General features: G+C 35.6%; 1 non-coding gene across 1 annotated transcript in view; it reads left to right on the plus strand.

Annotated features, from left to right (window-relative positions):
- Positions 1-5,649: 5,649 nt before the first annotated feature.
- LOC143921940 (small subunit ribosomal RNA) overlaps positions 5,650-7,500 on the plus strand; it is a 1,934-nt gene continuing 83 nt past the window's right edge. Inside the window, exon 1 of the ribosomal RNA XR_013261529.1 lies at positions 5,650-7,500. This exon is cut by the window's right edge and continues 83 nt beyond it. This is a non-coding gene — a ribosomal RNA (small subunit ribosomal RNA).

The following is a 7,500-nucleotide window of genomic DNA, read 5'->3' on the forward strand; positions in this document are numbered from 1 at the left end:
TTATAGATCCATAGTATCTGATTGATCATTGAATTCGTACTATTTTTTTCTAAATTCACACTATTCCTAAATTTTATGGGGCTCCAGTGCCCCCCCATGCCCCCGCCCAAAATGACTACAAAGAAATATGAACTCTTTAAATGATACTGAACTATTATATGTCAGATTTATTTATTCACAATATTGAAGGGTGAAATTTAATGTTTGGAGGAAGAATAAACATACATACATACATATTTATTTTCACTTCTCTAATAGTAGTAGTTGTGCCAGAGACTTGGGTATACTGGATTCCAAACTGTAATTTTAATGAACATATTAATCATATTGTTACTAAATCTTATAAACTCTTGGGATTTATAAGCCCTTTAAAAACCCCCATACTCTGATTCTACTCTATTACAGTTTGGTTCGTAGTAATATGGAGTATGCCTCAATCATATGGTCTCCCTATTACCAAACTCACATTGGCAGCGTTAACACTAGAGGTATCTACCGCGGTATTTGATAGATCTATCAAATACCGCGTGTTCGAACGCTATTTCTTGTTTTCCAAGGCCGGATAGATCTATCAAATACCGCGGTAGATACCTCTAGTGTTAACGCTGCCATTGAGCATTTAGAGACAATCCAGAAGCGTTTTTTGCGCCATTTCTCCTATGAGACTGGTCTTAAAAAACTGTTACCATCTTATAATGACAGACTTTCTTTTTTCCATACTGCAAGTTTGTCTCAGCGCAGAAGGGTTTCTGATTTGTTAATTTTATATAAGATTGCTAATTGTATTCTTGACACATCTGTTTTAAGTGAGATTGACTTTAACGTTAATGCCCGATTCACCAGATGCACAAATCTTTTTTATCCACCAATTTGTCAAAGCAACACTTCTTTCAATAGTGCAATCGTTCGTGTATGCCGTATTTACGATAGCTTAGATGATTGTCCTGACCTCTTTAGTGACTCTTTTAGTATTTTTAGGACAAAGGTGTAGACAATAATATGTGGTTGATTTGCTTCTTCACCTTCATTGTCTTTCTTTTTCTTTTTTACTTTATCTGTTTCTTTTCTTTTTTTAAAATCTTGATGTTTTTGTAATTACATACCTCCTTTATTTTACTTTTTTATATCACCATGTGGTTCTCACCGTAAATGGAATATTATATTTTTGTCTGTGTTTATTATTATTTTTTGTCTCACTATACAACTTTCTTTTTATATTTTATTCTGTATGTGTGCCTATTTAAATAAATAAATAAAAGTAGATATGTTACAAGCTTTTTGTAGGCTTCACGCTCTGTATGTTCTTTTACGAGCTTTTTACGAGGCTTTCTAATTATCCACCAAAGCGCTCAACGGGTTGGGATGAAACTACTTTTTTTTTACAGACCTCTTCTTATTTCGCCTTATTTTATTTTTTACATGGTATTAATACATCGATTCAAGCTGTCGTCAACGCCGACGGGGACTGTGTTGTCATAGAAATAATCAGTCAATGACACTCTCCATATAATATTCCATCGCCGAACATCTCGCGTTGTGTTATAAATAATTAAAACGATGTTATAATATGATATGTAATACATTTATAATAATATTGTAATATATATTATTGATACGTATATGTACGTAAACGAAGTGCTGGTCGACTATGATCATATTGATTACGGCCAAATCCAGTCAACCCCAGTGGAGACGCGCGGCGCGGGATTTCCCCCGACTCGCGCGTCTGACGTTAGCTCCGCCGATCTCAGGTTAGTTAGTGTCGTTTCAACTGTGGTGCAGTCTAGTTTGGTTGTAGTGTAGTGTAGTCTAGTGTAGTCTAGTGTAGTTTAGTTTAGTTTGGTTGTATCTAATTGTTAATATCATTTATCAATAAAACTTGACGTTTCAATCACACGATCGAAAAGTTCAAATGGCCACATTCACATACCAATTTCATGGCTATGTATATTCATATATTTCAGATACACAATATCGTACTGTGGTGGCCTACTCTCAAATGCATTTTGTTCGAAATTAACAACTGAAAACACCGACTTCGAGCCCGCTCACGTCCGGTCATTATTTGCACAGTTCACTGGAATATTAGGGTGAGTATGATAACAATTAACAATTAACACATGTTATCTGTAATTGTGAATGTAGTTTATCAATAAATCACAAACGTCTTAACGCCGTTATTACAATTTTTTTTTGTGTTCGACGGTGATAAAGTCATATTATTGTTATAAGCTTTTTATCTAAACTTTAACCAAACTTCAAAGATTTGTTATTGACCTTTACAGGCTATCGAAACGATTGACAGAGGAGAGAGAGAGCATTTTTGAACCGGATATAATATTTGGGACGCTGTAAACAATATTGTATACTCATGTGCAGAAATAATTTTAAACAATGGAAGGTTCCAGCACAAATGGTTAGTCTAAATAATGATAAATGACTAATATCTCTCCGGAACGAGATTACCGATGAGCAATTATGTGTGTATGTACGTATGCATGCATGTATGTATGTATAATGTACACATATGATTTTATTTATTTTTTGGATGAATAAAATTTCACTCGGCGACGTCGGCGTCTCGACGGAAGCGCGCACACACTTGTATTGTGAACATAATTGAACAAGTGTGTGAACATAATTGAACATCGTATATCTATTTTGATAGCTACTGATCCACTGATCGTTTCTAATTTACAAATTTAATTTAATTTTGTTAGTAATCATAGTCTTATATTATTCTAATGTTAACGTTATAGCATAATAGGAAAAAGAGGTCTAAAACCTATTTACAATTCTTATACATTTATGTGTGTATGTACGTATGCATGCATGTATGTATGTATAATGTACACATATGATTTTATTTATTTTTTGGATGAATAAAATTTCACTCGGCGACGTCGGCGTCTCGACGGAAGCGCGCACACACTTGTATTGTGAACATAATTGAACAAGTGTGTGAACATAATTGAACATCGTATATCTATTTTGATAGCTACTGATCCACTGATCGTTTCTAATTTACAAATTTAATTTAATTTTGTTAGTAATCATAGTCTTATATTATTCTAATGTTAACGTTATAGCATAATAGGAAAAAGAGGTCTAAAACCTATTTACAATTCTTATACATTTATGTGTGTATGTACGTATGCATGCATGTATGTATGTATAATGTACACATATGATTTTATTTATTTTTTGGATGAATAAAATTTCACTCGGCGACGTCGGCGTCTCGACGGAAGCGCGCACACACTTGTATTGTGAACATAATTGAACAAGTGTGTGAACATAATTGAACATCGTATATCTATTTTGATAGCTACTGATCCACTGATCGTTTCTAATTTACAAATTTAATTTAATTTTGTTAGTAATCTAATGTTATTCTAATGTTAACGTCACTAAAAATGAATGCATAAATATTGTTACATGTATGAATTGTGTATGTATAAATATATACTCACACATAGATACACATGTGTGTGTACATTTATTTTAATTTTAATTTTTATCTTGTAATATAATGAAATATAAAGACGATGGAGGGATTTTTCAAATGTTGTCACGACGATACAACTAAAAAGTTAACATTCTAATATTTATGCATAAATATTGTTTATTATATGTAGTGTATTGTTATATGTATGTATAAATATATGTATATGTAGACACACACACACACACACACACACACACACACGTGTGTGTGTGTATATAACAAATATATTAAAAAAGATATCAGTTCTTACATATATGTATAATCTATAATAATTTAAAAACAACAAACATATTAAAAAATATAAATATTTATTTTTCCTAAAAATTATTTTTTAAAAAAATATTTTATTCTTAAATTTAAAAAAAAAAGATATCAGTTCTTACATATATGTATAATCTATAATAATTTAAAAACAACAAACATATTAAAAAATATATATATTTATTTTTCCTAAAAATTATTTTTTAAAAAAATATTTTATTCTTAAATTTAAAAAAAAAAGATATCAGTTCTTACATATATGTATAATCTATAATAATTTAAAAACAACGAACATATTAAAAAATATATATATTTATTTTTCCTAAAAATTATTTTTTAAAAAAATATTTTATTCTTAAATTAAAAAAAAAAAGATATCAGTTCTTACATATATGTATAATCTATAATAATTTAAAAACAACAAACATATCAAAAAATATATATATTTATTTTTCCTCAAAATTATTTTTTAAAAAAATATTTTATTCTTAAATTTAAAAAAAAAAGATATCAGCTCTTACATATATGTATAATCTATAATAATTTAAAAACAACGAACATATTAAAAAATATATATATTTATTTTTCCTAAAAATTATTTTTTAAAAAAATATTTTATTCTTAAATTAAAAAAAAAAAGATATCAGTTCTTACATATATGTATAATCTATAATAATTTAAAAACAACAAACATATTAAAAAATATAAATATTTATTTTTCCTAAAAATTATTTTTTAAAAAAATATTTTATTCTTAAATTAAAAAAAAAAAAGATATCAGTTCATACATATATGTATAATCTATAATAATTTAAAAACAACAAACATATCAAAAAATATATATATTTATTTTTCCTCAAAATTATTTTTTAAAAAAATATTTTATTCTTAAATTTTTAAAAAAAAATATCAGTTCTCACATATATATATCTATAATAATTTAATAACAACAAATATATTTTAAAAAATATATATGTATATTTATTTTTCTTCGAAATTTTTTTTTAAAAATTTTTTTTTTCTTAAATTTTTTTAAAAAAAATATCATTTCTTGTCTTAACCCCTTCGCACACCGCGACAAAACGCAAACTATCCCCATTATTTTTTTGTTTATTATTTCTCTCGCAAAATAGCGTAACGGTACGTGAAACATTCGCAGCTCTAGTTCATACCACCCACTGTACAACGAGCCGGCGATACGACCTGTGTGAATACATGCTGATAGTCGCTCGTCCGATACTCAACGTCAACGCGTACGCGATCGCGGCCTTCGTCAGAAGGCGTCCGCGCAACAACGCGTTAACCGTAAAGACATATGCGGCGCCGCCCACTCGTTTTTGAATGAGAAAAGCGCGCATACGTTTGAACAGTAATATCGTGCACTCTCTAGTTCCGCGCGAGCAGAGACACAGAATTATAAGAGAAGAGAGCGATTCGTCGCTCTCACACGAACTTCGTCAGCTCGTTTCGAACGAGTCCGACGCGTGCTTTTCTCGAATTGACGGTCGAACTTTCTGTATATACGTTAAAATATCATGTTTGTATATATGTTTTTGTATATATATAAAAAAAAAATTACACATGCGCACACACACTATGTATTCTTAAAATATGTATGTATGTATGTATGTGCATACGTATGATACGTATGCATGCGTGTCACTGTATGCATGTGTATAAACTTGTATACATATATATATAATATATATACCGTGATGTTTTAAATAATAATAACATTCAAGGAGATCATGCGACGTCGTCCGCGTCGGGTTACGCCGGCCGGACGGTGCTCATCAGAGTATGTACGTGTATGTACGCATGTGTACGAACGGCTCACGCCGTTGTATATACTGCGCTACTACGCGACACAAGCGCGCAGCTCCCTGGTTGATCCTGCCAGTAATCATATGCTTGTCTCAAAGACTAAGCCATGCAAGTCTCAGTATAAGCCGAATTAAGGTGAAACCGCGAATGGCTCAATATATCAGTTTTGGTTCCTTAGATCGTACACAGTTACTTGGATAACTGTGGCAATTCTAGAGCTAATACATGCAAACGAAGTTCCGACCGGTGACGGAAGGAATGCTTTTATTAGATCAAAAACCAATCGGCGGATCGCGGGCTTGCTCGCGTCCGCCGCACTCAGAGATGACTCTAGATAACTTTGAGCCGATCGCACGGTCTAGCACCGGCGACGCATCTTTCAAATGTCTGCCTTATCAACTGTCGATGGTAGTTTATGCGACTACCATGGTTGTCACGGGTAACGGGGAATCAGGGTTCGATTCCGGAGAGGGAGCCTGAGAAACGGCTACCACATCCACGGAAGGCAGCAGGCGCGCAAATTACCCACTCCCGGCACGGGGAGGTAGTGACGAAAAATAACGATACGGGACTCTTATGAGGCCTCGTGATCGGAATGATTACACTTTAAATCCTTTAACGAGGATCCATTGGAGGGCAAGTCTGGTGCCAGCAGCCGCGGTAATTCCAGCTCCAATAGCATATACTAAAGTTGTTGCGGTTAAAAAGCTCGTAGTTGAAATTGTGTCCTGCGGCGTCGGTCTACCGATTGCGGTACGACAGGCGCGTCAGCGGGGCTTCTCGCCGGTGCGTGTCTTCCGCCGGCACGTCGTCGTCGGTCCTCACGGGCAGGCGGCGCGTCGAGGCGGGCCCTCGCGGCTGTTTACTTTGAACAAATTAGAGTGCTCAAAGCGGGCTTACATTTGCCTGAATATTGTGCGCATGGAATAATAGAATAGGACCTCGGTTCTGTTTTGTTGGCTTTCTGATACCAGAGGTAATGATTAATAGGGACAACTGGGGGCATTCGTATTGCGACGTTAGAGGTGAAATTCTTGGATCGTCGCAAGACGGACTAAAGCGAAAGCATTTGCCAAAGGTGTTTTCATTAATCAAGAACGAAAGTTAGAGGTTCGAAGGCGATTAGATACCGCTGTAGTTCTAACCATAAATGATGCCAGCCAGCGATCCGCCGAAGTTTTTTACGTTGATTCGGTGGGCAGCTCCCGGGAAACCAAAGCTTTCGGGCTCCGGGGGGAGTATGGTTGCAAAGCTGAAACTTAAAGGAATTGACGGAAGGGCACCACCAGGAGTGGAGCCTGCGGCTTAATTCGACTCAACACGGGAAAACTCACCAGGCCCGGACACTGGAAGGATTGACGGATTAACAGCTCTTTCTCGATTCGGTGGGTGGTGGTGCATGGCCGCTCTTAGTTGGTGGAGCGATTTGTCAGGTTAATTCCGGTAACGAACGTAACTCTAGCCTATTAAATAGACGTACCCCCGATATCACGAGGTGCCGCGGCAGCGTCGTCGTTCTGCGGCGGCGCGCGCGGTCTTCAACTATCGGCGTACAATGATAATCTTCTTAGAGGGACCGGCGGTATATATAGCCGCACGAGATTGAGCAATAGCAGGTCTGTGATGCCCTTAGATGTCCTGGGCCGCACGCGCGCTACACTGAAGGGATCAGCGTGTCCTCCTTGGCCTAACGGCCCGGGTAACCCGTTGAAACCCCTTCGTGATAGGGATTGGGGTTTGCAATTCTCCCCCATGAACGAGGAATTCCTAGTAAAAGCGGGTCACCAGCTCGCGTTGATTGCGTCCCTGCCCTTTGTACACACCGCCCGTCGCTACTACCGATGGATGATTTGGTGAGGTCTTCGGACTGGTGCGCGGAAGCCACTTTGTGGGCATCCGACGCGTCG

The sequence above is a fragment of the Arctopsyche grandis genome, unplaced genomic scaffold (genome assembly GCF_051622035.1).
Source record: "Arctopsyche grandis isolate Sample6627 unplaced genomic scaffold, ASM5162203v2 HiC_scaffold_64, whole genome shotgun sequence".
Lineage (NCBI taxonomy): Eukaryota > Metazoa > Arthropoda > Insecta > Trichoptera > Hydropsychidae > Arctopsyche > Arctopsyche grandis.